Source organism: Apodemus sylvaticus, chromosome 11, assembly GCF_947179515.1.
Source record: "Apodemus sylvaticus chromosome 11, mApoSyl1.1, whole genome shotgun sequence".
Lineage (NCBI taxonomy): Eukaryota > Metazoa > Chordata > Mammalia > Rodentia > Muridae > Apodemus > Apodemus sylvaticus.
Genome location: NC_067482.1, coordinates 10,827,272 through 10,844,154, shown reverse-complemented (window position 1 = coordinate 10,844,154; position 16,883 = coordinate 10,827,272). Strand labels below are relative to the sequence as shown.

Here is a 16,883-nt window from a genome sequence, read left to right as displayed (position 1 = left end):
TTCCAAGCTCGATTTAGAACTCCCGGCAGCTTCTGATGTTACTAGGAGACCCAAACATGGGCTGAACAAGGATGTGACGGCAATGCATGTGCCAAACTGGAGAGGGAAATACCCATGATGCCTCAGCTCTTCTCCAAGAACTATAGGCAACTGGGTAAGGCTTGCAATACTAATAATCAGAACTATAAAAGGCAGTGAATTTGAAAGAGAGTGGGGAGGCATATATGGGAGGTTTCAGAGGGAGGAAAGAGAAGGGAAAAATTTATATCTATATCATAATCTCTCTCGCGCTCTCTCTCTCTCTCTCTCTCTCTCACACACACACACACACACACACTCACATAGACACACACAAAAAATGTACCAGCAATTTTAAAGTTAGGGGCCCCTCAAACAAAAGATTAAGTATAATTAGAGAAAATCAAATAATTTGCTTCATTAGTTTAAACCCCACTGTGGAGCTGGAAAGACTGCTTAACTGGGAAAGCACCTGCAGCATAATTCTCTCCATAGACTGGGAGTCAGTCAGGGGTCATGGGCGGAGTTTGCTGGCTCACTCAGTGACTTCAAAGTTCAGTGAGAAGTCCTGTCTCAAAAAACACACCAGAGAGTAACTGAAAAAGATTCTGGACATGAACCTCTGACCTCCATATACACATGCACACATGCACAAGTACACACACACAGAAACAAACACATTAATACACACCACACACAATAAATCAGTAGGAAGTCCCCCTATTTGCTTAAAGCTATATACATTATATAAATATATAAAGTATATTGAATCGTAGGCTTAAAATATAAAGGCAATACTGACTGTATCGCGCGTGCTTGGGCCCCTCAGAGACCAGAAGAGGGCATCAGATTCCCTGGAACTGGAGTTGCATATGGTTGTGAGCCAACACATGTGTGCTGAGAATTGAAATAGGTGCTCTTAATGGCTAAGCTGTCTCCCCAGTCTGACATTTTGATAATTTTTAAGAAATAGATTAGTAAAGGAATTTCACTGTGAAAGCAACAGAAACCGTTTTTGCTCACTTTCTGCCGTTGCTTCTACACTGTTTCCCATGGCCGACATAGGTCAGGAAAGACAGAACTATCTTGCATCTTGCACCTGCAGGTGAGGTGAGGAATCTGTTAAGGCAGGGGCCTGAGAGTACGAAGAGAAGTCAAAAGGAAAGAATTGTGCTTTAGTGCAGTTCCCCACGGAAAGTCCCAATCCTGCTGCCTCTGGAGAGCAGGAGTTACTTATTAAATCATTTGCTTTTTTTCTCAGGCTTTAATCTTTCACTAATAAGAGCACTGGGCAAAGTTCATCAAGATTTATTGCCATGTCCAAATGTTTAGCTAACAAGTCATATGACGTGAGAGCCATCCCCAGTAGTCTGTTTCCATAGATAAAGATAATAAAAATGTACGACTCTGCATGTTTTTAGCAAAGGAAAATTGAGTTGCATCTTCATATCTAAACAAAATCACTGCTATGTAACTGAATAAAGTGATGTGACAGTTAAATTATTTTGTTATGATAATTTATTGCTATTTTAGTATCATCTCCTCTGAGTTATTTTATTGAATTGAAACAAATCAGTGTATCTTCCTTACAGATTCAATTTCTGGAAAGCCTGACTTTACCTTATCCTCTGAAAGCTAGCCTCCAGATACTATCTTTGATCCAGGAAAAAGAAGGAGGTTGCTTAAAGGTGATCAGTGTGTGTGTTTAAACAAACAAATATTAAAAAGGAGATAAACAGCCTCCATGAACAGCTAACTCCGTGGGGTTTGGTGAGCAGTGTTCTTCCCTTACTTTGGGGATACAGTGCAGTGCAGAAAATTTATTCCTATCTATGATTTGCAGCTTTGAAACTTACAGTGATCTCGGAGAGCAGGGTATCTCACCCTTCCTAATGTGGTGACCCATTAATACAGGTCTTCGTGTTGTGGTGACCTCTCCAGCCACAAGATTATTTTTGTTGCTACTTCACAACTGTAATTTTGCTACTGTTATCAATTATAATGTAAATATCTGATACACAGAATTATCTAATATGCAACCCCTGTGAAAGGATCATTCAACACCCCCCAAGGAGGGGTGTGGCCCAGAGGTTGAGAATTTCTACAAGGGTTTGTTCATAACTCGTGTCTTCCTGTCACACCCTTGGCTATTCTAACTTTGTGAGTTGCAGCTCTATACTCTTAGTCTCCACTTCTGACTTTCCTCATATACCTCCCTGTTTCTTTTTCTTCTTAACTTACAACACTTATCACCTTCTAAAATACTGGCTCAATTCATTGTAGAATTATGTTTTGTCTCTTTGTCAGTATCTTCCCATCAGTTTTCCTCCCTGGGATGTCACATATTGTGTTGAGCAGAAGTCAAAGAAAGAAGGCAGACATGGGGGCTGGCTCCTTTATAACCAAAGGGTGAGCCCGCGAATCAGGTGTTGCTTATGTTATAATAAATTGTTTTTGCCAAGCAATTGGTGGCCCTTATGAGAACTGGTGCACGTGTAATTACCACTTCGCTCCTTGCCGCCTTCCCTGATACACCTCCTTGGACAAGTGGAGCATATCCAGTGTCAGTAAGAGCAAGAAAAGCAATGGGGACTTTGCTAATGGTGGAGAGGGGTTGGATGCTCCCATCTAACCACGAAGGGTTCAGGGGTAGGTGTTGGACTAAGACCTGGACAAGCGAAGGAAATATCTAGATCAGTCGTGGAGGTGACTGAGTGAAACTCTTGCCTAGTATCTGCTGAGTGACAACTTCCAATAAACTTCCCTTTTAAAAAAACGTAATAAGCCTTTTGCACATATAATTTTGGATCTACTAAAAGCCAAATCAGACTTGTGACATAGTTCTCCTTTCTAAACAGTTTGGTTTGCAATCCTGATTACACTGAAAGACAAACACTGTGAGAAATATGAAAATAGTGAGACATCGATGGGGTGAAGACTTTACTAAGTCCTGAATGAGACTTGATATCAAACGCATCCATCTTGCTCACTAAAGGGAGCTCTCCCAGCCGCCCCAATGATTCTGTCTACTTAACAGCTCTAGCATTGATGGCTCTGGGAAAATCGTGGAAGAATGAGAAAACAGATTATGAGAGCCACAATCCAAATTTTCTGAGGAACTACCCAAGTGTTTGTACCAGCTTGCAAACCCACCACAATGGAGGAGTGTTCCCTTTCTCCACATTCTCACCAGCATCTGTTGTCACCTGAGTTTTTAATCTTAGCCATTCTGACCCAGGGAGTGTCACTATTAGGATGTGACACCATTCTGATCAATGTGAGGAGGAATCACAGGGTTGTTTTGATTTGCATTTCCCTGATGGCTAAGGATGTTGAATATTTCTTTAGGTGCTTCTCAGACATCTGGTATCCCTCAGTTGAGAATTCTTTGTTTAACTCTGTACCACATAGGATTTAATAGGATTATTTGATTCTTTGGAGTCTAGCTTCTTGAATTCTTTGTATATATTGGATATTAGTCCTCTATAGGATGTAGGATTGGTAAAGATCTTTTTCCAACCTGTTGATTGCCAGTTAAACCTATTGACAGTGTCCTTTTCCTTACAGAAGCTTTGCAATTTTATGAGGTCCCATTTATTTATTGTTGATCTTAGAGCATAAGCCATTGATGTTCTGTTCAGGAAATTTTCCCCTGTGCCCATGCATTCGAGGCTCTTTCCCACTTTCTCTTCTGTTAGTTTCAGTGTATCTGGTTTTATGTGGAGGTGCTTGATCCACTTGGACTTGAACTTTGTACAAGGAGATAAGAATGGATTGATATGCATTCTTCTACATGTTGACCTCCAGATGAACAATCACCATTTGTTAAAAGTGCTGTCTTTTCCACTGGATGATTTTAGCTCCTTTGTCAAAGATCAAGTGACCATAGGTATGTGGGTTCATTTCTGGGTGTTCAATTCTATTCCATTGGTCTACCTGCCTGTCTCTGTACTAATACCATGCAGTTTTTATAACTATTGACCTGTAGCATAGCTTGAGGTCAGGGATGGTGATTCCCCAAGATGTTCTTTTATTGAGAATAGTTTTCACTATCCTGGAATTTTTGTTATTCCAAATAAATTTGAGAATTGCTCTTTCTAACTCTATGAGGAATTGAGTTGTGATTTTGATTGCATTGAATCTGTAGATTGCTTTTGGCAAGATGACAAGTTTTACTATATTAGCCCTGAGAATCCACGAACATAGGAGATCTTTCCATCTTCTGAGATCTTCTTTGATTTCTTTCTTCAAAGACTTCAAGTTCTTGTCATACAGATCTTTCACTTGTTTGGTTAGAGTCACACCAAAGTATTTTATATTATTTGTTATTATTGTGAAGAGTGTCACCTGAGGACCCAGCTATACCACTCCTAGGCATATACCCAAAAAAATGCTCCAACATATAACAAGGACAAATGCTCCACTATGCTCATAGCAGCCTTATTTATAATAGCCAGAAGCTGGAAAAAATCCAGATGTTCTTCAACAGAGGAATGGATACAGAAAATGTGGTACATTTACACAATGGAGTGCGACTCAACTACTAACAGCAATGACTTCATGAAATTCTTAGGCAAATGGACAGAGCTAGAAAATATCATCCTGAGTGAGGTAACTCAATCACAAAAGAACACACATGGTATGCACTTACTGATAAGCAGACATTAACCCAAAAGCTCAGAATACCCAAGATATAATTCACAGACCACATGAAGTTGAAGAATAAGGAAAACCAAAGTGTGGATGCTTCAGTCCTTCTTAGAAGGGGGGAACAAAATACTCATGGGAGGAAATACCAAGACAAAGTGTGGAGCAGAGACTGAAGTAAAGGCCATCCAGAGACTGATCCACATGGGGATCCATCTCATATACAGTCACCAAACCCAGATACTATTATAGATGCCAAGAAGTGCATGCTGACAGGAGCCTGATATGGCTGTCTCCTGAGAGGCCCTGCCAGAGCCTGACAAATACATAGGCAGATGCTTCCAGCCAACCAATGGGTCTGAGTACAGGGTCCCCAATGGAGGAATTAAAGGATTGAAGGAGCTAAAGGGGTTTTCCAACCCCGTAGGACAATAATATCAACCAACCAGAGCTCTCAGGAACTAAACTACCAGCCAAAGAGTACACATGGAAGGACTCATGGCTCCAGCCACATATGTAGCAGAGGATGGCTTTGTTGAGCATCAGTGGGCCTTTGGTCCAATGAAGGCTTTTAGGGGCATGCCAGGGTAGGGAGGCGGGAGTGGGTGGGTGGGGAAACACCCTCATAGAAGCAGGAGGAGGAGAAGAGGGATTGGAGGGGCCTGGGAAAGGGGATAACATTTGAAATGTAAATAGAGAAAAGATCTAATTTATAAATATAGGAAAAACAAAGCAAAACAAAAAAGAAGAGCCAGAATCCCAGGAAGCCTTCTCTGAAACAGCCTATGGTGTTTTGAATATGCTTGACCCAGGGAGTGTCACTATTAGGATGTATGGCCTTGTTGGAGGAAGTGTGTCACTGTGGGCATGGTCTTTGAGACCCTCCTCCTAGCCACATGGAGACAGTCTTTTCTTGTTCACCTTCTGAACAAGATATGGAACTCTCAGCTCTCCCAGTGCTATGCCTCCTTGGCTACTGCCTTGCTTTTGGCCTTGATGATAGTGGACTGAGCCTCTGAAACTATAAGCCAACCCCAATTAGATGTTGTCCTTTATAAGAATTGCCTTAGTCAAAATCTTAACTAAGACACAGTCTCTCTTAGAAATGGCTGTATAATCTAGAGCAGGGGATAATAAATAGAAAACTTAAAAATATGGTTCTTGAAAATTGACAATAGCGATAATAATTAAATAAAATAGCCCCAGGAGAAGGCACAAGAATCAGAGCCCTTCTTAGTCAGACATTCAGAAGTCCCATCAAGGCACTACACTGGAAGCTTAAGTGTGTAGTCAGAGGACCTGCTGTAGACCCTGTAGGCCCCGTGGGCCCCATTTTTGTTGCTTCAGTCTCTGAGAGGTCATGTTAGCTTTGCACAGTTAAAAACATTTCTTTTTGAAAGGGAGTTCCCCCCAAAAGAAAAGAAGGATTGAACTCTTAAAATGTAAGGCTACCCCATGAGCTATGCCATTTTGCTATGTGTCACTTAAGAGAGGTTCAACAGTATAATAGTTACAGAAATGGTGCGATAGATACATTTATTATCATGAGAATGGCAGCCCCTCCTCTGAGGAGAAAGGGAGGGGAGATAAGAGAGAAGGGAGAGGGAGAACCTGAGGGGAAATGAGGGAGGGAAGGCTTCCGTCAGGACATAAAGTAAATAAACTGATCAGTTAATTTTAAGCAACATAAAACCTAACAAGTGCTTACCACTGCATCTCTCCACTCCTGTAGATCATGCTGTTGCAGGGTAAGGCTCAGGGTGGGGTTTTCTGATGCATTTGAACCATATACATTATACAGATTAACTAGAAACACCCCATTCATTTTTTAAACAACTGTTTCTAAGCCGGTGATTCTTACCTTTTAGCCATTTGGTGAAATGAATTAGATAGAAACAAGAAATAGAAGAAACTTAAGCTAAGAAGTAGCTTAGTTGGTTAAAGTGTGCTCCTCCCCCCTGCCCCCAACCACAAGAACCCGAGTTCAAACCCCAGAACCCACGGTAAAAAGGAAAGCCAGATGTGGTGTCCTCTAACAACCTCTATCCTAGGGAAACAGAAACAGCGTGCTGTCTGGGGCCCAGCGGTCAGCCAGCTTAGCCTGATGGACAAGCGCCAGGCCAAGAAGAAGCCCTGTCTGAGAAATAAGGTGGAGGACATTTCTGAGGAATGGCACCCTAGGACCATTCCTAGGACCATTCCTAGGACCATTCTTCTAGGACCCTCATATGCGCCCACATGCATACATGCACCTCCACACACATGCATATACGCCATGCACACGTGCAGTAAATGAAGTTCCCGAGCAGTCCAATACCCGGGGAAACAATTATCTATAAAATATGCACTGTAAATGCAATGCTTTCTGGGATCAGAAGTTTAGTAGGAAAGGTATGAAAAATAAAATATGACTTAGAGCAAACTTTAAGACTATTTTCAACTTAAAAAGTCCTAAGAAGTAAAGAGTATAACCTAAAACAAATGGGCAGATTTGATTCTGAGTATACACACTGAAGCCATTCTTATTGATACCGTTTTTTTAGAGTTCTATGAATAGGCTATTGTGACAAAAGGAATTATGGAGTAGATACTGAATAAAATCCAACTAAATGTAGCAGATGAGACATTAAGGACAGAAGGAATTGAGATAATAAATAGAAAACTTAAAAATATGGTTCTTGAAGTTGAAAATTGGTAATAGCGATAATAATTAGTATAGTTAGAAGATAATTAGGTCTCTTATTAAAAAGACAAAAGAAAATAGAAGAGTCCAGTGACTTCCTGGTCCATTGAATTAAAAAAATAAATCATAGACACACATATACACACACACATACACATACACACACACACACACACACACACAGAGAGAGAGAGAGAGAGAGGAAGAGAAACAGACAGACCAAGACACACGCACAGACATAAACAGAGACACTGACAGAGAGCCAGAGAGAGATAAAGACAGAGAAGAGATAAAGACAGACAAAGGGAGAGGGAGAGACCAAGAGAGATGGACAGACAGAGACAGAGACAAAGACAGAAGGAAAGGGAGAGAAAGATAAGGAAACAGAGAGAGACAGAGAGACAGAATGACACAGGGAGACAGAGGGAGAGGGAGAGAGAGAGAATACTACTTTTAACAGCTCAAACACCATAAATAAAGACAAGAGCCAAAACCCTGCTCAGAGAAGAGACAAGGATCCACAGAGGCACCATGCAGCAGACAGCCCACCTGCAAACCAGAAACTAGGAGACAAAGTAATGGCCAAAATTCCCAGAAAAAGTAAGTTTAACTTCAAATTCTAGAGTCCAAGGTGGTAGAATGAAATAGTTTCCCAAATCTTCCTCCCACTCATGAGGAAGAGCTTGGCTGATACGGAAGGCAATGGTTGAACTAATGAAAGCAGAGAAGATCTTCCTGAGAGCAGCAGATCTGACCGCAGAAAGAACTAAACATTTTTGAGGGACATCTGAATAAGGAGACAAGAGAGAAACCAGTATGAATCTGAGACAGGGCCTGCAAGGACTATTAACATAGACACCATGAACAGAAACATTCCAATATCATAACGGATGCATACAGAATAATGACAGATCAACAACCGTGACACTGGCTGTTATTCATTGACCTGGGTCTTATAAGTGCATGGAGAATCACGAAACTGAAAAATCATATAAAGTATCAATGATTAAATCTAATGGAGATTCTATTCCAAGAGGAAAATGAGTCTGTGTGCATAATGTGTGGATGGTTACTAATATAAACATCACGTTAATAAGATAAATAAATGTGAATCATCTGTGAAGCTAAGTTAACGGATGCCAATGACTTAGTTGGGGAATGGCGCAGAGAATTACAGGATGTGGTTTAAAGAGTGTCCTCATTGGCCACGCTGAGTGTTGACAGGAAATGTTGAGATGCGCCATTCAAGGTAACAATACGACTCTAAATAGGACATAACATCCAAAGGCAAGAGGTAAGAAAAGAACTGTTTGCTGCATAGCACAGGACTGTTGCAGAAAAGCAATTAGACTGTTGCTTTTGTTGGAAATTGTAAAGACTTTCTAAAACCGCCAAACTATTCATTTTATTTAAAATATTTAATAAGATAACTCTATTGCAAGATAAATGAAAGACAAACAAAATACCGTCAAAGGCATGCTGTCACATAAAATATTCACCTAGACCTTTCCCTTCCGTGGCATGTGAGGAGGCATGCTTGCTAACTCTCACCATGTATAAACATCCCGCCTTTGATCAATTTGAACTATCAACAAGGTCATGCTGAACAGCGAACCGAGAACAAAGGAAACATAGTTCATCACTGTGAAGTATTTCCATAATTCAGATGCAGCAAACATGAACGACTGACTTTGTGATCCTAGACAATATTAGAACGTCGAGAAATACTTCAGAAATATTTCAGGTTGAGTCTGGATGAGCTTCGTTTTAATGGAGTTCTTGCTAGCTTGTGTAGTTTAATCTTTAAATGGCTGTTTAAACATAAAATGTCAAGGTATTAACAACCATCACTCTCAAATCACAGATGAGTCATTGTCGGTCGTAACCCTGGACCATCAGTTATGTAGAGCAATGCTTGCCCCAAGCCCCTGGTACTCTACCTCCACAGTTACCTGGCTACATCCAGGTATGCTCCGCCCACAGTTACCTGGCAACAGCTGAGCAGCCTGGCCCACTATAAAAGGCGATGCTTGGCCCCTTCTCCCTCTTCTCCCCTCCCCTCCCCTCCCCTCCCCTCCCCTCCCCTCTCCTCTCCTCTCCTCTCCTCTCCTCTCCTCTCCTCTCTTCTCTTCTCTTCTCTTCTCTTCTCTTCTCTCTTCTCTCTCATGCTCCCTCTTGCTCTCTTACCTTAGCTTTCTCTTTCCTCATCCCCTTCCTCCTCTTTCCACATAGCCGTGGCCGGCTTCTACCTCCCTACTTTTTCTCTTTCCCTTTACTTTCTACAATAAAGTTGTAAATTCATGGGCTGTCTCCTTCCATCTAAACCCACCGTGCTGGAGCAATGGAACAGGCTTCTCAGCGTTTCAAGCCACCAGAACGGACCAAGGACTCAAACCCCACCCCCCACCCCCCACCAACCCACCCCACCCCCACCCCTACCCCCACCCACTCGGGCCGGGTCTCCTCCACAGGCATCCAGGCCCACAAGTCATAGCTTCAATATATGACTGACAACTGACATCAACCTTCCTAGTACATATATGTGGAAGGGTGAGTGTTGGACTGAAGCACACAGGAGTTGTGAGGAGCAGAGGAAGCCCCAAGGGATCATGTAATGAGCAGATGAGCCTGAGAGAATATGTGTTGCTTGACAAGGACATGACCCTGTTAAGGACCAAAGCTTCAGACCCATGGGAAATTGGTAAAGCCTCCCCCACCCCCGGGGCCAAGCCCAGAAAGACAAAGCTTTCCTCTGTCCCAAGTATGAGTGTTTACAAATGACTGTCTAGCATATGCAAAAATACCAGCTGCAGCTTTCTCCTCTGGGATGTTCACAGCTTGAAACTGCTCACCTACAGAAACCTCCTCCCAAGCCTAGCTAACAGTAAGCACACTGAGGTCCCAGTTATGCCATAGTTGGTTTGGCTCTATCAAAACACATAAAGCCTACTGTCTTAGCCAGGGTTTGTATTCCTGCACAAACAACATGGCCAAGAACCAAGTTGGGGAAGAAAGGGTTTATTGAGCTTATACTTCCACATTGCTGTTCATCACCAAAGAGGTCAGGACTGGAACTCAAGTAGGTCAGGAAGCAAGAGCTGATGCAGAGGCCATGGAGGGATGTTCCTTACTGGCTTGCTTCCCCTGGCTTGTTCAGCTTGCTTTCTTATAGAACCCAGGACTACCAGCCCAGGGATGGTGCAACCTACAAGGGGCCCTCCCCCCTTGGTCACTAATTGAGAAAATGCCCCATAGCTGGATCTCATAGAGGTGTTTCCTCAAGGGAAGGCTCCTTTCTCTGTGATAACTCCAGCCTATGTCAAGTTGACACACAAAACCAGCCAGTACACCCATCTAGCCCTAGCTTGCTTCTATGTGTGTCTGTCCTTTATTTCCTTTCTACCTGAGTCAGTTTCAGAAGACCAACCCATACTGGAAAGAGCAATGGATGGCTAATGGATCAAAATGCAATTTACAGGAGTAATTAAGTGCACTGTAAGCAAGTCTTAGAGCTAAATATCTTCTTCTGAGATTAATACTTAGAAATTTAGGTTTTGAGGGATGTATTTTGCTGCTTAGTTGGTAAGTTTTGTTTTACGGTGTTGCTATTGGTTTTTAAAGTGTCATTATGAGTCTGGGCTGGCTCCCAACTCACTATGAAGCTCAGGCTTGCCTTGAATTCCTAAGGACCCTCCTGCTCCAGAGCCTTAGGCTCCAGAGTGCTGGGGTTATAAATGGGGTCCACCATGCTTGGCTCAGCACTGAAATCTGAAGACAGGGTCACAATAACAGTCATTCTGTGTGATGGGTATAGTCAAAGGCTGTTGCACACTCCCTTACAAAAACCACCAGTGGTGATGGTGGTGGTGGTGGTGGTTTTTATTTTTAATACCATTTTGGCTACACACACAAACACTCATTGGAATGTTCATCAGTGCCCGTAAATGCAGGCCTAAGGTTGGATTTACATTAGTTGCCTTCTGACATTATTCTGGTAAAGATCTTCAAACAAATTGCAAATATTTGAAGGAATGTCATGTGTTCAGCTCTTCCCCCCTTACATTTTTTCTTTCTGGTGTGTATCACTGTGTGTTCCGTGCACTATAGATGTATAGAGCATGCATATGTGTGCATGCATATGTGTGCATGCGTATGAGTGCATGCATGTGCAGCCCTGTAAAGGTCAGGATAGAACATGGAATTTTCACTTAGTTGCTCCCCAGTCTTCTAGCTGTGAGGGAGGCTCCTTCCTTCCCTGAACTGGAAGCTTGCTCTTTGGGCTGGGCTGGCTGACCAGTGAACTCTTGTGATCTCAAGGCCTCAGTGTGAGGGTTACAGGCAAAAACAGTCTTGACTGGCTTTTTATGTGGAGACTGGGATTTGAATTCTAATCCTCTTGCTTGCAGAGCAAAAGTTCAAAACTATTGAATAATCTCCATAGCTTTATTGTTTCTCTCCATCCCACTTTATTGTTTTCTAACCTTCATGGCTTCAACACAGTGTTTGAGTCTAGAATGAATGTATCACTCAGTTTGCCAATCACCCACATTTTTCTCTTCTAGTGAACTGGGCTCTCCTGGAAGGTGAAGTTTTCGTCTTGTCCATGTTTTATGCCAGTGTCTGCTTTCTATTAACCCTTCACTAAATATTAGTCCACTTAGAGTGAAGAGCTATCTGATATACACTTATTGAATTAAACTAATTAGATTGGATCAGAATTTAATTTGATGTCATGGTAAGCAAACTCATAAAAGAGCTGTGGAATAGACAAGGCTTTGGATCATTAGGTAATAAAAAGCACACAAGATGGATTCAAATCTCATCTGCCTCTCTCGTACAAGTTACAGAACTTCAACAAGAACATTATCTCCATGTGCCTCAGTTTCCCTATCACAAGAATCAAATTATATAATACAATTGTTAGTAATAAATCCATAGAAAGTCCTTAGCATAATACTTGCTACATGTACTTACTCTGTACGTACTTACCATCTATATCATTGCCCTTTGTGCTATAAGGAAATCTAATTTGTGGTCACTGATGGGATTGACCAATCACAATGAAGCATATTCCTGTCAGTCACAATCTTTTCAGATTGTTCTAGCATCCCCTCTAGATGTAAATCATGACTCATTAAACTAAATCAGGACAGAGAATCATGTGGTCACTAAATGTTGGTCCCTCGATTGCCCCAACTTGCCTTGATGACTTGGTACGTCAGAGAAGAAATATGCAATTCTTCACATTATCTCACTGGATCTTTGTGCCAAACCCTGGACTTGACAGACTTCATTTGTCCCTCAAAGAAAAAAAATGATCTATGGGATCAAAAGGCTCAAACATTAAAAAGTAGCATATTAGCTCTGAGGCATTTAGCATCAAAGCTTTGTCAGTCATAAAGAGTGGCCTCTCACCAGTCCAGTGATCTCTTATCTTCTTTTTATCAAGATTTCTCTTAAAATAAGCTTCCTAGGAACAACATCTGCATGTGTGCATTCTTAGCTGTCACTTGTACACCAGGAGCATTTTAAGATACTTTTCAATTGAGGCACAGTGCACCCATGGCTGCTTTAATCAATTTTTGGTGAAGGACATTTCTTCTATGACTATCATGAATGGCTTGCCCCCCCCAAACCCCATCCATTTGCAGCACCCTCTAAAATGTTATGAACTGAAATAACAAAAGGAAGCCTTACAATGAGACCCCAAGTAATGTCCCTGGTCACCAGTTCTAGCTGAAGCTAAACTTTAGTTATCGCAGCCCAGGGGTCACACGTGTGGGGGGAGGATGTTCAACCACGAAACTCATCCCGTTCCCTACTCTATTCTTTCATCTGAGCATCGCATGGTGGAGCTGAGAAAAGGGGCCCTGAGGTAATCTGTTGGCAACCCTGGCCCCAAGATCCGTAAATACAGCAAAATGCTTGTTGTTCAATCTTAATGAATTAAGGATAACCTGATATGCCTCCATTGGGATTGAAACATTTAGCTTGAACCAAACAGGAAATCATTAAATTTAAAAGTCACATGGGAAAAAAAAAACCCTGAAATCCTAACAGGGAGTGGGGACTGCCCCTGACTCGACTCCTTAGCCTACTTGTGGCTCTTTCTCCTCCCAGTGAGTGCTCCAGCCTCGATGTGATTATATGTGCCCAGTCTTGAGGCTTGGACATTGTTGTGCTGTGTTTGGTTGATGTCCCTGGGAAGCCTGCTCTTCTCTGAGGGAGGAGTGGTGTATCTAGGGGAGAGGGGAGTAATGGGGCGAGGAGAAGCTGGAAGGGGGGGAAAGAGAAGAAACTGTGGTTGGGAGGCAATATATGAGAGAAGAATTTTAAAATTACAAATAATAAATAAATAAATAAAGCAAAAAACTGAAAAATATCTTGTATGAAGAGGCATATAAAACCAAAAGTCAAACAGTAGACTCAAGATACATACATCTGTACACAGGCACACACACACACACACACACACACACACACACAATCTTCTCTTTTTTTTAAAAAAAAAAACTCAAGTGTATGAGATATGGCCCCCAGACTTACTTTATTTAGAAAGGGATTGAAAGCAATGCAAGTGCCTTCTAACAGCCTGACCTTCTCCTCCTATACTGGCCTCATCCAGAGGAATCTAACACTTCATCCCAACCTATAAAGGCTCTAACAAGCCATACTAGAACACTGATGTCACTGAGAGAGGATTTTATTTTCTTCTTCTTCAATACTGGTAATGACTTCATCTATATCCAGTGGTCAAAACTTGAGATACAGGATCCTGACATGGTTTCAGACACTGTTGGGTCCAGCATACAATTCAGGAACTCAATACCATCCAACGTGGGTTGCTTGAAACTTAAAAGCCAGTACATGGCACAGATTGGATTTTTTTAACTTTATTATTATATCCAAGGGATGAGTATTACCAGTCAACCAAGAAATAACCTACAACAGATTTCTCATGAAAGCTTGGCAGAGTGAGGGTGCCCTAGACAACAAATGACAGACACAGACCTTTGTTTTCAGAGACTATCATTTTATCATAGTCTCTATGGAAGCATTCTAGAAGCCCCATTCGGTACATTCCCTCCAGAAAGCAGAGCAGGACCATCTTTGAATATAGTGAGGTGACGTGGTGAAAAAACAGATACCTCTTCAGGATGTTGTCCAGCTGCCATCAGCTCGGGCTTTCCAGGAAGCCGCTGGTTCGCTGGTCATAAACACTCATGAACTCATTGGGTAAGGAGTAAGAGAGCCTTACTCTTCCCATACCAAGGCTCAGAGCAGAGCAGTGCAGACCTGCAGAACATAACACATGTGACTCACACGGTAAGATCCAGGAGCTTCTGAGGCTAGGCAAGAACTTATAGATATTGGTCACCTGGGCTGGGTCCCATGGTTTCCTCCCAAAGCCCTTGGGTGTTCTGTGTTTTCTCTTTAAAGTCTACCACTGGAGCTTTCATGAGGCTGTCCCCAAGAGTCCTCACAGCCAACACGTTCATCAGAACTAGAGACGGAAGCAGCGTCTCCTTAGTGCTGGCATGGGTTGCCACTTTCTTCCGAATTCTCTACTGCTGTGGGTTTTGTCTGCTCTCTCAAGCTATGCTCAGCACCCCCAAAATATAGACTCTGGCAATTTCCGTGATTAACTGTATGTAAGATACAGCTGTGTACAGGAAGAAATGTTTTCAAATCTAAGAGGGAAAAAAACCTCCCACTGGGTAAGAAAGAAAAAGATCATGATTTTGGAAGAATCATTTTTGTGGGGGGTCAATAAAATGAAATGTTTATGGAGTTCCAGTTATATGTTAAACACGAGTCATGGTACTTGGGACACAGGAGAGAACAACACAAGGAACTCTGCCCTAGTGGAGTGTACAGGCTACAGTGTATTACCGCTTTAACCTATGCACTGCTTGTGGCCCCGGGAAGGTCACTGTGCCTCAGCCCAGTGGGAGAAGAAGCAGGATGGCTCAGGGGATATTGAGCCTGGTGTACTGCAGGGAGTGAACAGGACACCGTCCTGACCCACTACACAGATAACAGAAAGGGCTCGAGATTGATTTTTAATAATCAAGTACAGTGTGGAGAAGGGAGAGAAGACTGAGTGATCTGCTGCTGTTATGTGGTGGTGGCCTCATGGGCCAGGTCCTTGTCCTCCTCTGTAGCTGCCAGCACAGCCTCCTTTGCTGTCTCTTTGGCCTCTATTGATGTCTCCACAGAGTTTTAGAAGGAGCCTCATCATGTAGTTTGGCCAAGATGTACTCAAAGCCCTTCAATGTCTTGGTCACATTGCTTCTGAAGCAGTCAAGAATGAATTCCTGGGCGCCTCTGGACACATCAAATAAGCTAGAAGAGACCCGGGCTTGCCAAGGGATTTCAGTCCAACAGCTGTCATTAGAGTTCACACAGTAAATGCAGTGTTTCTCCACAACCGCCAGTGGGGTGTGGTTGCTGTTCCAGGTAAAGCTGGTCATGGTCTAAGTCTGTGGGTCCTCAATGGATTCTTCCAGGATGTGGTCCAAGGGAGCAGTGTTGACAGTGGCTCTGCCCAGCATGGCATCATGGGTCATGTTGGTCTTGGTCAGGAGTCTCTGGGACAGAGGTTTCTGGTCAAGGGTCACCTCAGGTGCACAATGTCTTCACTTCAGACATGTTTGATATAGGGATTCAGGTACCATTGCCAGAAGGCAGTGAACGATTGGTTTCAGGAACTCAGGAGTATTCTGTGGCCCAAGAAATGCTGCACTGTCATACAGGCCAGACAGGTTCAGCACCCACACTGCATCAGAGTGCAGAATCTGGAGGGATGTGGCTCACCAGACTCACAGCTAAGTCACCTCTGTGCCCTGCCCAGGTCACTACTGCAGCCATGAGGGGCTACGGATCTTTTTTCCCCAAAGATTATTTAACACAATTTAAACTCTAAGATATGAAAGGATAAGAAAAGCCACAGACTAAAATATGACACAAACATACTTTCGTAACTGACATTATCAAAATTATATGATGCTTACAATTTCTTCACATTTGCTGGTGCTTCCGATTGCCTATTTGACCTGATGCACTCCCACAGTACACATGATGGAACAAAATGATTAAGACATAGCTACATGCTGCACTTCTTATTCTTAGCACTTCACTAAAACACAAAATGCCATCAACTAAACAGCAAGGTCCTCATCATTCACGGCTATGAAATAAAGGATTCACACAAGTGTAAATACAAAAATAATAAACATATGTTGGTGAAAGGAAACATTCACCAGGAATGGTCTTCATAATGACCTGTAGTTCTTCAGAGGTGGCATTTGACATTGAGAGTTGACATTCATGATGAAACAACTATATTTCTGTGATGAAAGAGTGTTCACCCAGTGGAAGTCTACAGGAATTCTGCAAGTTTCATATATTTCCCAATGTTTCTGGCAAAGATAAGTAGGCCCACAGACACCTTACTAGTGAGAGGAGAATAGAACAGAGGGCGTATCTTTGTCAGAGTGGGCGTGGCAAGCTGACAGCTGACAGTTGGTCATTT

At 42.5% G+C, this 16,883-nt stretch overlaps 1 pseudogene; it reads right to left on the bottom strand.

Moving 5' to 3' along the window:
• Positions 1-15,418: 15,418 nt before the first annotated feature.
• On the bottom strand, positions 15,419-16,100 carry LOC127696274 (PRELI domain-containing protein 1, mitochondrial-like; annotated as a pseudogene).
• Positions 16,101-16,883: the final 783 nt, after the last annotated feature.